This window comes from Aethalodelphis obliquidens, unplaced genomic scaffold, assembly GCF_003676395.1.
Source record: "Aethalodelphis obliquidens isolate GAN/ISIS:26980383/991018 unplaced genomic scaffold, ASM367639v1 scaffold7, whole genome shotgun sequence".
NCBI classification, from domain to species: domain Eukaryota; kingdom Metazoa; phylum Chordata; class Mammalia; order Artiodactyla; family Delphinidae; genus Aethalodelphis; species Aethalodelphis obliquidens.
The window spans coordinates 54,629,110-54,645,894 of NW_020837951.1; the positions used below are offsets into that span (position 1 = coordinate 54,629,110).

General features: G+C 38.2%; 1 pseudogene; it reads left to right on the forward strand.

The window, feature by feature from the left end:
- Window positions 1-16,310: 16,310 nt before the first annotated feature.
- LOC113620288 (uncharacterized) lies at window positions 16,311-16,410 on the forward strand (annotated as a pseudogene).
- The last annotated feature ends 375 nt before the right edge of the window (window positions 16,411-16,785 follow it).

Sequence of the window (16,785 nt, forward strand, 5' to 3'; positions counted from 1 at the left end):
TCCTCCACAGCTCCCTATTATCGCAATCTGAGCGGCTACTTGATTGTCTACCTTCAGATTCTTGATGTTTCGTCAGAATAAACTCTGATTTGGGTTGTTTATCATAATAAAGCCTTTGATGTACAGTTGGAAATAATTCACTTTAAATTGGCAGGACCATGGACAGCACCCAAGTTTGCACCATAAATTCTTTTTTTTTTAATTTATTTATTTTACTTATTTATTTTTGGCTGTGTTGGGTCTTCATTGCTGCGTGTGGGCTTCCTCTAGTTGCAGCAAGCAGGGGCTACTCTTCATTGCGGTGCACGGGCTTCTCATTGCGGGGGCTTCTCTTGTTGTGGCACGCGGGCTTAGTTGCTCCATGGCATGTGGGGTCTTCCCGGACCAGGACTCAAACCTGTGTCCCTTGCATTGGCAGGCAGATTCTTAACCACTGCGCCACCAGGGAAGCCCTAAAGTCTACTCTTTATCATCATAAATTGATCAATAACGGGGTGCGCAAAGACTATGTGTTGCTTGTACCTTTTCAGATCTTGAAAATGTGTATTTATAAGGAAAGCAATTGCACCCTCTGCAGATGTTTAGCAAGTTTGGTAGGAAATCATTCACATTTGACACCCTCTGTGTCCTTGTTTCAAGTGGATTTTGGCACTTACATCTTTGGCCCTGTAATCATATAAGGGATTTGAACTGCAGAAATGCCTGGTATGATGCTGGATTAAAAATCCAAGACCTGGATTCTGGACCTGTAGCTCCTTCTGTATATATGACTATGGTGTACAGTACTTGTTAGGACTCTGGTGGATACAGAAACCCAACTCAAGGCCACTTAAACACCAAGGTCCATAGATTCTATGGGAGAACTGAACCACCAAGCTGCAGGAGATCAGAAATGCACCTGAGCACCTGGAAAAATCAGGGACTCAGGCTCAGTCAGGACGCACCTTTCACCTGGTCTCTGCTCCTCCCAGAATGCTGGCTTTGTTCTCCTTTTTTCAGACTGGTTTTCTCTGCCTTTCTCAGCTCTATATTGTTACATTTACTTATTCACTCAATAGTTGTTGCCTTTCAGCCTGACTGCATGGCAGGCACTGCTCTAGGCACTAAGGAAATAGTAGTGACAAGGAAAATGTCTGCCCTCAGGGAGCTCGTGTTCTCGTGGAGTGGAGAAAGTCACAGAACAAACGAATGTACAAATAATATATAAGGCAGTGTTAACTGCTATGGAGAAAAATAACCAGTATAAGGCGTTAGGGAGTGCTGAATGGTTGTGGTGGTAGTGGTGGTGTGTGTTATTTTATAAAAGTGGTCAGGGAAAGTGTTCTAATATTCGGTTATAAATGAACAAACCATGAAGTTAGGGAGAAAGTAGTAAGAATATTTGGTGGAACAGCAAACACAAAGACTCCTAAGTGGGAACATACTCTTGACATGTTCAAGGACAAGCAAGGGGCCAGTGTGCTAGAGTAGAAGTGGGAGAAAAGAAGAGTGCTAAGAGACACGATCAGAAAGGTAACAATGCCCAGACTATATAAATCCAAGATCGTTGTACGGATCTGGGTGTTTACTCTGGGATGGAAAGTCACTGGAAAATACTGAGCTGAGAAGTGAAAGGATCGGATTCATGTTTTAGTAGAAACACTCTGGCTGCTGCATGGAGATGAAACTGTAGGGGGGCCAAGTGGAGGCCTGGGGCCTATTTAGGAGGCTATTTCAATAATCTAGATAAGAGATAACGTGGTAGAGTGGGTGAGACATGGTCAGAGGCTGAATATATTCTGAAGGTAGTCAACATGATAGGCTGAAGCATTGGATGTGGAGGTAAAAGAGGAGAGAACCAAAGATAGCCCAAGATAGACAGTAGAAGAAGCCTGGACTGAGCCCCAGATGTCTTCAACTGTTGGAGATTGGGATCTGGGAACAAATCTGCAAAGAAGGCTCAGAAGGAATAGTCAGCAAGGTAGGAGGAGAAGCAAGAGACAGTGATATCCCACAAGTCATCTGGAGAAAATGCAGGAGGAGGAATTGATGAACCATGCTAAATGCTGCTGAATGGTGGGGAGAAATGAGGCCTGAGAACTGACTACTGGATAGGACCACAGGGGGTCATAGGTGACCTTGATAAGAGCTGTTTCCAGTGAAATAATGGAGACAAATGCTCTAAAAGCTGTACCACTGAAGAGGTGCTGAATTCTCAGTTCTAGTTTTTAAAATCCTAAAGATGGACCCTGATTAATGTGGCTCAGATCAAGCACTCACCTTTAGACCAATAAACTATGGCCAAGGGGAAAGGTAATTTGATGGGTTAGTGGTAGACTGATCAACAGTGGGGGTTCTCAGGCTGTAATGTAGGAACATGGGCACCTAAGATATATGTGCAGATGGAGAAAGGAGAAAGGAAGGAGGAAGGGGAGGTCACCAAGGCTCTCCCCAATATTGGGTCTGTAACTTAAACTTTAATTATAAAATGGGGTTAAAAGTCCCAGTTTTACAGAACTGGTGTCAAAATCAGATCAAAAAAGAGAATGTGATGAATGAGCTCTGCACATACTGTAACTTCTATACAAGCATGATAGGTTACCACAACAAGCATAATTGGTTACCATCATGATGACAAAATGGAAGTGCAGACCCATGTGGCACATCTGCAGGCATCACTCCCTGGCCACATTGTGCCCCATAAAGAAGCATATATATTTTAAACAACTATAGCTGGATGTTCTGGCTAGAAGAACACAATTCTTTTCCCCAAGTTTAAACACTGGAGCTCTTAGGAAAATGTACTCCTACTAGCTCTCAAAGCAGAAAATTGAAAAAGCCATCCCAAGAGTAGCATAAGTCAAAAAAGACAGAAAGACAGAAAGAAAGGAAGGAAGAGAGGAAAGAAGACTGAAGAAAAAGAAAAGAAATGGGAAAAGAAAAAAAAAAAGAGAAATCATTGGCAAGGAGGGAAAGGGAAGAGGCAGATAAAAGAGGGAAAAAAAGTTGATTTCATTCATATATAATATATTATTTTATTTATAATTATTCTTATATATAAATACATGTGTATATATACATTTATATATGTACATGTGTATATGAATAGATATATGTATATATTCATAAATGTGTGCATAGGTAGAGGGGTATGTAATCTGTCCCACACTGGACTATGAAGAAAAAAGATTAAATTTTATGTCCTCCTCCTAAATCATATAACTGAACAGTAAACTGCTTGTTATACTGCAAAATACTGTGTTTACTAATAATATAAATCAATAAGAATGAAAGACAATGAAAAGTAAAAAAAATTAAAACTAAAAAAGAAGAAGAAGAATCCCCTATATGCACTGGGGATTTGTCCTTATTCTTTCTTTCTATTTCTGACAAGGCATTTCAAATCTGAAGTCGTTTAAAGATAAAAGAGATCTTGAGGAGCACTAGCTCCAAATGAGCCCAATTACTCCATGACTGTATGTTATGAGCTTAAGGGGGCTTATTAATTCTTTGATATGAATGAGCCCTGTTTTAAGAAAGGTTTGAGGAAACTTCTTTCCTATCCTCAGAGAATTAATAATTTTTAAGAACTGCTAAGACCTGTCTGACTTCTTCTCTGGGAATTGTATTTTACCAAATCAGGAATTCTCTGACAAGTTCAGAACGTGATTATGTTACTCTTTTTCTGTGATATTCTCATCTTCTAAAATGAACCACACGGGGACTTCCCTGGTGGCGCAGGGGTTAAGAATCTGCCTGCCAATGCAGGGGACACAGGTTCAAGCCCTGGTCCAGGAAGATCCCACATGCCACAGGGCAACTAAGCCTGTGCGCCACAACTACTGAGTCTGCATTCTAGAGCCTGCGAGCCACAGCTACTGAGCCCACGTGCCCCAACTACTGAAGCCTGCACGCCTAGACAACGTGTTCCACAACAAAAAGAAGCCACCGCAATGAGAAGCCTGTGCATCGCAACAAAGAGCAGCCCCCACTCACCGTAACTAGAGAAAGCTCGCGTGCAGCAACGAAGACCAAACACAAAAAAAAAAAAAAAAAAAAGAACCACACAAATCAAGATAAAAGACATTGAGTTTTGAAACCTCAGACATAAAGTGAGTTAATATCATATTAGACTTTATTATCTTCTGTGTTTCCTTTATAATCATGCTTATTACTATGTCATCCCTATATACCCAAGAGAGATAAATTCCCATGATGTTTCTCTTTTTTAATATAAATTATCTATACTTCTTCCATAGGGGATACATTTTCCACTAATGACACCTAAAGAACTAATCTCATAAGAGCCTTTAAGACAGAGTAAAATAAAGAATTAAACTGTTAAAATGTCCATACTAGCCAAAACCATTTATAGATTCGATGCAACCCCTATCAAGATTCCAATGGCAGGACTTCCCTGGTGGTGCAGTTGTTAAGAATCCACCTGCTAAAGCAGGGGACACCAATTTGATCTCTGGTCCAGGAAGATCCCACATGCCACGGAGCAACTAAGCCCGTGCACCACAACTATTGAGCCTGCGCTCTAGAGCCCACGAGCCACAACTACTGAGCCTGCATGCCACAACTACTGAAGCCCGTGCACCTAGAGCCTGTGCTCCCAACAAGAGAAGCCACTGCAATGAGAAGCCTGCGCACCGCCAACGAAGAGTAGCCCCCGCTCGCAGCGACTAGAGAAAGCCCATGAGCAGCAATGAAGACCCAGAGAAGCCAAAAATAAAAAATTAAATTAAATTAAAAAAAGAAGAGAAAGATTCCAATGGCAATTTTTATAGAAATAGAAAAAAAAATCTTAAAATTCATATGGAACCACAAGAAACCCTGAACAGTCAAAACAATTCTCAGAAAAAAGAACAAAGCTGCAGGCATCACACATCCTGATTTCAAACTATATTACAAAACTATAGTACTCAAAACATTATGGTATTGGCATAAAAGAGACACATGAAACAGAATTTAAAGCCCAAAATTAAACCCATGCATGTACAGGCATCTCATATTTGACATGGGAGCCAAGAATACTCAATGGAGAAAAGATAGTCTCTTTAATAGACAGTGCTGGGAAAGCTGAATATTCACATGTAAAAGAATGAAAGTGGACCTCTATCTTTTTTTGTTTGTTTCTTTTTTTGTTTGTTTGTTTGTTTTTTGCGGTACGTGGGCCTCTCACTGCTGTGGCCCCTCTCGCTGCGGAGCACAGGCTCCGGACGCACAGGCCCAGCGGCCATGGCCCACGGGCCCAGCCGCTCCGCGGCATGTGGGATCCTCCTGGACCAGGGCACGAACCTGCGTCCCCCACATCGGCAGGCGGACTCCCAACCACTGCGCCACCAGGGAAGCCCGTGGACTCCTATCTTACACCACTCACAAAAATTAACTCTAAATGGATTAAAGACTTGTAAGACCTGAAACCATAAAACTCCTAGAAGAAAACATAGGGAAAAAGCTCCTTGACATCGGTCTTGGCAATGATTTTATGGATATGACACCAAAGCACAAGTAATGAAAACAAAAATAAACAAGTGGGACTACATCAAACTAAAAAAGCTTCTGCACAGCAAAAGAAACAATCAACAAATGAAAAAGCAACCTACAGTATGGGAGAAAATATCTGCAGACAATATATCTGATAAGGGGTTAATATCCAAAATATATAAGGAACTTAATGGCAAAAAACCCAAATAATCCAATTTTAAATGGGCAGAGACCCTGAATAGACATTTTTCCAAAGAAGATATTCAAATGACCAACAGGTACATGAAAAAGTGCTCAATCAACATCACTAATCATCAGGGAAATACAAATAAAAACCACAATAAAATATCACCTCCTACCTGTTAGGATAACTATTATCAAAAAGACAAGAGATAACAAATGCTGAGGAAGATACAAAGAAAAGGGGATGTAAACTGGTGCAGCCACTATGGAAGACAATATGGAGGTTCCTCAAGAAATTAAAAATATAACTACCATGTGATCCAGCAATACCACTTTTGGGTATGGATCCAACAGAAATGAAATCACTCTCTAAAAGGGATATGTGTACCCCAGATTTACTGCAGCATTATTTACAATAGCCAAAACATGAAAACAAACTAAGTGTCCACCAACGGATGAATAGATAAAGAAAATGTGGTGCATATATGTACATATACAATGGAATATTATTCAGCAATGAGAAAGAAGAAAATCCTGTCACTTGCAAAAACACGAATGAATTTTGAGGGCATTATGTTAAGCAAAATAAGTCAGAGAAATACAAATAATGTATGATCTCACTTACATATGGAATCTAAAAAAACAAACTGAAATAGAAACAGCAGATTGGTGGTTGCCGGGGTGGTGGGGTGGGGGAAATGGGTGAAGGTAGGTACAAACTTCCAGTTTTAGGATTAATAAATTCTGTGGATGTAATGTACAGCATGGCAACTACAGCTAACAATACTCTATTGTACATTTAAAAGTTGCTCAGAGAGTAGATCTTAAAAGTTCTCAGCCCACACAGAAAGAATTGTAACTATGTGAGGTAATGGATATGTAATCTAACCTTATTGTGGTAATCATTTCACAATATATACATGTATCAAATCATAACACTGGACACCTTAAACATACACAATGTTGTATGTCAATTATATCTCAATAAAGCTGGAAAAAAAGACTTAAATGTTCTCAAACTGGTATTAAAATTAGTAAAAGTAATTTTATCTCTCTTAGTTACAGACTAGATTCCCTACACTTTGAAATGCCTCTCTACCCTTTTTCCCAACTCTCACTCAGATTTTAACAATATGTGTCATAGGTGTTATTAGTTTGAATTCTTTGCTGCCCCTCCTTCCAGGCCCCTCCCTCTGGAAGGTTATCCCTTGACCCATGGATCCCTTGACCCATCTCTGACCCCTTGACTTCAGGGTTGGTCATGTGACTTGCTTTGGCCATTGAAATATGAGAGAAAGTACAATTTGGGTAGAGCTTTAAGAGTGATCACATGGCTGCCATCTTCTCTTTTCCCTGACCACAAGACCAGCAATGTTCCACCTAGACTGCTCTCTTACTGTGAGTCCTAAAATGAAGACAAATTGGAGCTGAGCTTAAATGGACCCCTGATGGATACACAGCATGAACAAGAAATAAATGTTTATTGCTATAAAGCTCTGAGATTTCAGGGACCATTTGTTACTGCAGCGTAACTTAACCTGACAGAAAGTGCTTTATAAATTATTTTACACATTATGTTTATGTAATATAAGTATTACAATAATAGGCAAAAATTATAAGATCTCCAAACTTTCTGGGCTCCTAATTTTCTGGTAGAGTTTTTAAAAATGAGAATAATAATAAGAGTACGCCAAGTGAGTTGGAAAATTTGTGTTACAAACCAATAATTCTTAGATTATTTTTCTCCATGAACCACACTGTTAATATTACATTTATTTTAGGTCAATAAAAGGACTCCCCAGGGCTAGAGGGGTCTTGTCATTTTATAAGAGGAACTCTCAGAACACACCTACTAGACCAGACCACTCAAGTGTATTCTGTGATCTTTTCTTCATCATTCTTCAATGAGATAAGCCCAGAAATTAGGAGTGTGTGTTTAGAAGCTGTTATAGCAATTTGACATTACCAGAACATCCAAACTCAAGGTTATTCAAATTGTCTTCTTGAGTGAGGTAATAGAACAGTGTGTGCATTGTCAGAATGATGTGGTGAGTCACATGTGGCACAAGGTGCATACTAAGATTGGTCTTCCACAGATCAGACACACACACACACACACAAATCCCGGCTCTTCACCACAGACAATTTGAAAAGCATTGACCCAGAAGTTGCCTGGAAGTCATCAGAACAATCATTGCACTTAGCGTGATAAGAAACCTAATACAGGACCTAAACCACACAGAAACACTATAAAGTTGAACTGTTCTCTTGGGAAAATCCATGGCCATACTAACAATCTTCCTGACATTATCTGTCCCACTGGATATTTATAAAGGCAGACAGTAGTAATAACATTTTATAATTACCCACTGTGTGTGGAACACTGTACAATTCTCAGGTTATGAAATACTGTGTCACAGAATGCAGAATACATTTTCTCTCAGAAGCAATTTTACTAATCGTGGGGAGAATCCTAGCCAGCTGATTCACTTTGCTATAAAGCAGAAACTAACACATGTTGTAAAGCAATTACCCTCCAATAAAGATGTTAAAAAAAAAAAGTTGACTTGATCTAAGAAGTAGCTGAACTCTATAATTTTTTATACTAATTTAACTTGTGGGTCTCTAGAACAGAAATTAAGGTGATAGGGTAAGAAGGAGGGGAAAGAGAAATTGTTAAACTATGGTAAACTTTTCTTTTAGATTCTCTCACCTTCTTTTATTATCTTCTATCTCTCCATGCCTTCTCAGCCAACCCTCTCTCCTCTTATGTTCCCCTAGTCTTCCAAAACATACCACTCATCAAAATTATTTCATTCCCTTTCCTTCAGTGTAGGCAATTTCAAGCATTAAGGAAATAAGTAGATTGGATTATTTTACACTTAGGTGTAGATGACTAATGGCCTCTTAATCCTTCTAGAGGTATCTATCTTTTTTAGAGAATATGCTTATTTTAACTCAAACCTCAAAGGAGAAGTAAAAGGAAATGAAAAGAATATGTTTGGGAAAACAGAGGAAACTATTCTAGGTCAAGGAGGCAGGATGACTCTTGTCCGAGTTACCTCCTGCCAATCACTTCCTGCTTTTCACAATTTCCCCCCTTTTTCTATTTCTTAAATAGAATCCCCAAGTTCTTTTCATACTGACTCTCAACACTAAAAATGGAGGCAGTCATTGGTAAAAAGGAATCATTTGTACATGAGGTATAAGGCAAGGACAGTTTGCATGAGTGAGAACTGAGGGAGGAAATACACAAATAGTTGGAAGAGAAAATATCTGGAACACCATAGATGTTGAAAGCTGAAATCAGAGACCTTAGAGATTATCTGACCCAGTATATCCCTGAAAGACAGCAGGCCCTGGGCTCAGAGTCTTCAATAGGCAATGATCTCTTTGTAGCATTTAAATTAAAACAAATTGTTTTGTTTTCACTCTTTTTTATTTTTACCACGATCTTGGAAGGTGGTGTTGCTTTTCAATTTGTGATAGTGATAATTTTCTTTTAAAATACATTAATTTAGGAAAAATAAAATTAGTTCAAGGAAAATCTTAGGTAAATAGTATAAGTGGTACATAGATGTGGAAAAGAATTATGAAGGTGGTATGCAGAATCTTGAAGCTGGGGAAACAGTGATCTAGCCTGAATGAACTTCACACTTGAATTTAAAACTGAGGAGAGAGATATGCATGCATATAGGGGGGAAAGGGGCAGGGGTGACCCAGAAATGGTATTAAGATAACACACAAACCTGTCTTCTGTAGGTGGTGTAGTTAAATTCCTCCAAACAGCCCCATGTGCAGAAACTATAAAGGAATGTTAGAGCTTATAAGCTGCAGTGACACATCACTTAGGAACCTCTGTTATATTTGCACACTCATCCTACAGCATTACCAGAATCAAGGCATCTTTTTACCTCTTCCTCCTATGAGACAACCCTTAGGGATTTCCCACTATTTACAGATTTTCAGCACACGTTTCTATTTGTGGCCAGAAAAAGGATAATCCTATAAGAATAATACAGGAAGTTTACACATGATATTGTATATATTTTTAGTCTAAATAACAATAATAAACAACAATTCAGCAGGATCTGGCTTAATTCAGGTGTGGCCAATAACTATGGGCATACAGTATGAATTCATACTGAGTCAGTGTGTAAGAGTTTTAACCATTCATGTAAAATAGCTTTGGTTGAGCTCAAAAAAGGTTTATTAAAAGCCAAAATACGTTCCAGGAATTGTGCTAGGTGTTGAGGAATCATGATCAAAAAGACTCAGTCCCTGCCTCCAAGGCATCCACAGTTGTACAAATTAAATATGAGCCATGCTATACTCATGACATTTTTCATAGCTCATAAAACAGTTTCACTTTGGATTACTTAATACTTACAGAAGCACTGGGATGTAAAAGATATTACTGTTATCCCCACTTTACAAACAAGGAAACTAAAACTTAGTCAAGTGGACTTGCCCAAGGTTGTTAACAGCACTATCAGTAAGCAACAGAGAAAAGTCTTGAACCCAAGAATCCTGCTTCCAAATCAGTGCTTTTCCAGCAATACCAGCCACCTGAAATTATTTGTCTCACGTTTCTGCTTCTGGCTGTAATGAAGCAACATGTGCTCCTGTTGAGAACAACTTGAAAAGCCAGAAAAAAATACAAAAATGAAATCTATTTAAAGGCAGTAAGTCTATTTGACATCATTAGAAAATTGCCTTAGCAGCCACAATTTTAGAGTACAAGATCAGAGAGATGAGGGGACCCCAAAAATGTGGTCTACCAGCCAGAAAAACAGTGTAGAAAAACAATGAACCCAAAATCTAGTTCTACTTGGGGGGAACTGATAAATTCACAAGTTCCTACCCAGACTGATCAAGAAAAATATGAAGAGAAGACACAAATTACCAACATGAGGAGTGAAAGAGAGGACGTCACGACAGACCTAAAAGATATTAAGGATATAAGGATATATTATGAACAACTATTATTGTGATAACATAGATGAAATGGACACATTCATTGAAAGACACATATTATCAAAAATTGACCCAAGGGGCTTCCCTGGTGGCGCAGTGGTTGAGGGTCTGCCTGCCGATGCAGGGGACACAGGTTCGTGCCCTGGTCTGGGAAGATCCCACATGCCGTGGAGCGGCTGGGCCCGTGAGCCATGGCTGCTGAGCCTGCGCGTCCGGAGCCTGTGCTCCACAACGGGAGAGGCCACAACAGTGAGAGGCCTGTGTACCGGAAAAAAAAAAAAAAAATTGACCCAAGAAGAAATAGAAAACTTGAACAGCCCAATTTCAATTAAAGAAATTGAATTCATAGTTAACAGCTTCCACGAAGAAACTCCAGGCCTAGAAGACTTCACTGGTGAATTCCATCCAACATTTAAGGAAAAAGTAATACCAATCCAAACACATATTTTTGAGAAAATAGAAAAGATAGAAACACTAAATCATTTTGAGGCCAGTATTACCCTGATTCCAAAAACTGACAAAGACATTAAAAGAAAATAGAATTACAGATTATCCCTCATAACATAGATGTATAACTTCTTAACAAAATATTATCAAATTTAATCTAACAATATATATTTATTATATTGGATAATATATATCCAATAGGGATAATACGTCATGACAGAAGGGGTTATCCTGGGGATATGTGTTGGTGTATCATTCAGGGTCTAACCAGTAGAGAGAAATCACACAGTAATTTAAATGGGGAAAGTTTGATTTAAAAAAAAATCACTAATTCAACAGGGGAGCAACTATAAATATATAAAGAGAATGCTAAAGAATAAACCAGCCCTGACAAAAATACCCAAGGATGGACAAATTTAGAAGGTCCTTTCCCCAAGGCTGGGACGCAGACCCAAGTTGGAGAAGATATAGTTATAGCCTACTCGACAGTGAAAAAGTTCTCTGGGTTGCCCAGGCAAGAACTGGTCCACAGTTACCAGGCAAGCAAGAAACACCCTCCCAAGGTTCAGATGGGCCAAAGCTGGTATGCGGACATGAGGAGGGAGTTCAGCATTAGGAGCCCAGTCACTAAAAGGGCAGCACGAGGCCTGGACCATGAAGTGTCTGCCCTGGGCCAGAGTAGGATCTAAGACAAAAACAAACACGTTCTTTGAAAGAGAACATAAAATAAAGATACTTCCAGACAAAGACAGTTCATTGCCATGAGACCAACACCACAAGAACTATTAAAGGGAATTCTTCAGGAAAATGAAAAATGATCCCAAGCCAAAATACAGAATGCAGAAAGGCATTAAGAGCACCAGAAAAGGCAAATACAGGAGTAAACCTAGATGAATACTGACTATATGAAAAAAGTACTAGTATTACTACTATTAGTTCTGTCTTGTGGGGTTTTTATGTAAAATTAAAAATGCATGACAACATAAACAGCAAATGTAAACAGAGTTAATATGTTCTAAGGTCTTATTATGTGGGAAGTGCTAATTTATATTACACACTAATAACTCAAGAATGGATGTAGTAATCTCCAGTATAACCACGAAAGGAATAAAGACTGTATACCAACAAGTTGATTGGAATGATAAAAAATACTTGATTATACATATATATATATCTATTCTTTTTCAGATTCTTTTCCATTATAGTTTATTAGAAGATGCTGAATATAGTTCACTGTGCTATACAGTAAATCCTTGTTGGTTATCTATTTTATATATAGTGGTGTGTATATGTTAATTCCAAACTCCTAATTTATCCCTCTCCCTGCCCTTTCCCCTTTGGTAACCATAAGTTTGTTTTCTATGTCTGTGGGTCTATTTCTGTTTTGTATACACGTTCATTTGTATCTTTTTTTTTGGCTGTGCCACGCACCTTGTGGGATCTCAGTTCCCTGACCAGGGATGGAACTCAGGTCCTCAGCAGTGAAAGCATGGAGTCCTAACCACCGGACCACCAGGGAATTCCTGTCATTTGTATCGTTTTTTAAAATTCCACATATAAGCGATATCATATTTGTCTTTCTCTGTCTGGCTTACTTCACTTAGTATGATAATCTCTAGGTCCATCTAGTTGCTGCAAATGGCATTATTTCATTCCTTTTTTATGGCTGAGTAATATTCCATTGTGTGTGTATACCACCTCTTCTTTATCCACTCATCTGTCAATGGACATTTAGGTTGCTTCCATGTCTTGGCTATTGTAAATAGTGCTGCAATGAACATTGGGGTGCATTATCTTTTCAAATTATGGTTTTCTCCAGATATATGCCCAGGAGTGGGACTGCAGGATCGTATCATAGCTCTATTTTTAGTTTTTTGAGGAACCTCCATACCGTCCTCCATAGAAGCTGTAGGGAGCTTGTTAAATTAACTGTGGGTTTATTCACACAGTATAATATTCCGTAGCAGTTCAAAGGAATGAGGAAGATTTCTTTACAATAAGACCTGCACAAAGGAGTATTGAACAGAAAAAGGAATGAGGAAGATCTCTGTACGTAACACTGAGTGAGCACCAGGATAAACGAAAAAAAGTGAGGCCTAGAACAGGGCTTGTAAAATGTCACCTTTGTGTAATAAAGGGAAGGAGACTGTAAATATAAATATTTCTTTCTATTTCCTAAAAAGCAGCAACTAAAGGATAAACCAAACAGTAAGAGATATGTGCTAATTGTTACATATGGTGGGAGGTAGGGGAGTAAAGGAAGAAAGGAGATGGAGAATTCTCTGTGCTGTTTTACAGTTTTGACTGAACTATGTAAAAGTTTTACATATTTTAAAAATTACTGCATTTTTAAAAACCAATTTCTAAAATTTGAAAACCACTTCCCTGGCGGTCCAGTGGTTAAGACCCTGAGCTTCCACTGCAGGGGGCACGGGTTCAATCCCTGGTGGGAGAACTAAGATCCCGCATGCCACGCAGTGTGGCCAAAAAATAAAAATATTTAAAAAATTGACACCAAATGGAAACCTATGATTCTAACTGTATATCAAATTGATGGCATAAATACACAGGGCAAATAATTATTTCAAGTGACTTTTTTTAATTCAATTGTTTTAGTCAGGTAAAATTCACATAACATACAATTAACCATTTTAAAGTGCACAGTTCAGTGGCATTTAGTGCATTCACAGTGTTGTGCTGTTTTATTATTTTTGACTCTTAGGTCGTTTTCCTTGGAATTCTACCCATGGGGTTTTTTTTCCTTCTAGTTTTGTTGAGGTATAATTGACATACAGCACTGTGTAAGTTTAAGGTGTAGAGCATCATGATTTGACTTACATACATCATGAAATGATGACTACAATAAGTTTAGTGAACATCCATCATCTCATAGAGATGCAACATTAAAGAAATAGAAAAAGATTCTTTCCTTATCATGAGAACTCTTAGGGTTTACTCTCTTAAGTTTCACATATAACGCATAGATGTGTTCATTATATTTATCATATTGTACTTATTTATCTTATAACTGGAAGTTTGTACCTTTTGACCACCTTCATCCAATTCCTTTTCCCCCACCCACAATGATCACAAATCTGATCTCTTTTTGTAGGAGTCTGTTTGTTTTTGAAGTATGTTGACCTATGACACTACATTAGTTCCTGGTACCCAACATAATAAATCGATATTTCTATACATTTCAAAATGATCACCCTGATAAGAATAGTTATCATCTGTCACTAAAGATATTACATAATTATTGACTATATTCCTCACACTATACATTTCATACCCATGACATTTACTTTGTTACTTAAAGTTTGTACCTCTTAATCTCCCTCATCTATTTCTCTCATCCCATCCCCCCAAACCGAGGAAACACCTGTTTATTCTCTGTATCTATGACTCTGTTTCTCTTTAGTTATGTTTGTTGAGTGACTTTCAAACACAGAAATTTGACTATATATCCCTTGTGGTATATATCTGGGTGACAAAAGAAGCACAAAGAATTCTTAAGCTGCATTCAGTGGTCTTATTATTAGAAGTAATATTGATACTTTTTAAAAACTATTATATATACATTATAGGATTAGGAAATAAATACTTCAATTAATGTCTTTGGGAACCACGATTTTCGAAGTAAAGAGAAAATTGATATGAGTAAAATCAAAGAAGTTTAATCAAAACTCTGTAATGTTAAACTTGAATTGATTCATACCCATTAGGATACCTACTATTAAGATAACAAGTATGAGGATGTGGAGAAACTGGAACCCTTGTGCTTTGCTGGCTGGAATGGTGCAGCCAATGTAAAAAATGGTATGGCAGTTCCTCAAAATATTAAACATAGAATTACCATATGATCCAGCAATTCCACTTCCAGATATATACACAGAATTGAAAACAGGGACTCGAACAGGTATTTATACACCCATTATCGCAGCAGCATTATTCACAATGACCAAAATTTGGAAACAACCCAAGTGTTCATCAACGAATGAATGGATAAACAATATGTGGTATATACATCAATGTATACATAATTCACCCTTAAAAAGTAAGAAATTACATGCCACGACATGGATGACCCTTGAGGACATTATGCTAAGTGAAATAAACCAGCCGCATAAGGGAAAATATTCATAAATATAGTAAGTAGAATGGTGGTTTCCAGGAGCTGGAGGAAAAGGGAATGGGGAGTTAGTGTCTAATGGGTACAAAGTTTCAGTTTAGGAAGATGAGAAAGCCCTGCAGACAGATGGTGGTGATGCTTGCCGAACAATGTGAATGTACTTAATGTCACAAACTCATACATTTAAAAATTGTTTACATGGTAAAATTAATTATGAATATTTTACAATAATAAAACAACTGTACGGGAAACATCAGTATGAACTCATTATATATTTGTCTCTTACCATGAAATATGTATTTCTGAGGGCTGTCCACTAAAAAGGTCTAGAAGCATTGACAACCTAGTAGCAATGAGCCCCCCCATCACCAAGATCATAGCTTCTCAATACTATTCTCTACCAAGAGGAACCCGGACTCTTTTGAGAAATGGCTGATTCTAGCTCCAGGGCAAGAAATGTAAGAGATGGCCTTGGGACATCTTGCTGACCCAGAAAATAAGGACACTACTAAAGACAAATAGTTCTGTCAAAAGGACACAGGAGTCAAAATGAAGGGGCTCCCATTGACCAAAGATGGGACAATTTGAGCAAGGAAAAGAATCATGATTATAACTGACTGAAACACATAAAACCATCCACAATGCATAAATTCATGTGTTCATAATAATACTAACAAAAAATAAAAACACAAACCTCATCAATCACCATTGGATGTTTCTAGTGTACCAATTCATTACTGAGAAAACCAATAAAGGGAGGAAATTAAGCATGAATCCTGCCTTTTCCATACAAACTCTATTTCAGGGTAACCAAACAGTTGATGAGGTAGAAATTCTTTTTACGGAAGAAACTCAGCAAATGTGTTCAGAAGGAATAATAGAATTAGAATGAATTAAACAAAATGGTATTAAGCAACCATCACCAACAGATGCCAAAACAATATTCAAAAGGTTTGATGGGTGAATTTATCACGGATGAATCAGGCTGGCAACATCAGAAGCCACTGTTCAATCTTAGCATTGCTAAACATCAAACCTCCAGATCTAATCACCAGCTTAGAGGAAAGAGTGGAGGTAGAGAAACAAATTAATTGCCAACATGAAGACACACATATACTAAAATTGGAATGATACAGAGAAGATTAGCATGGCCGCTTTGCAAGGATAACACACAAATTCGTGAAGCGTTCCATATTTTAAAAAAGAAAGGAAAAAAAGAAAGAAACAACCAACCAAATCCAGAATATGGGGAATTTTGTAGGACAAATGACCCCTGAGCAAATGAGATGAGGAGCATCTGTTGTAGAATAAAAGAGACTATGCAAAATTAACAACCCAGTGTAATGTGTGGACTCATTTGGATCTTGGTTTCCAGAGCACTGTCCTCTGTGTTTCTGGTTGGAACTTGCGCTGTGGGCCTTCTTGGTTGAAATCTGCTGCTGTGAAGATGTATTTCTGTCCTTTCCTTTCCTTTGTTAGAGCCAGAGCCAATGGGCATCTACCCACAGCCTCCGTCTCACCTCAGCTATCGCTAAGTAACAAATAAGTGAGTCTCTCTGCATGAGGCCAGTTCA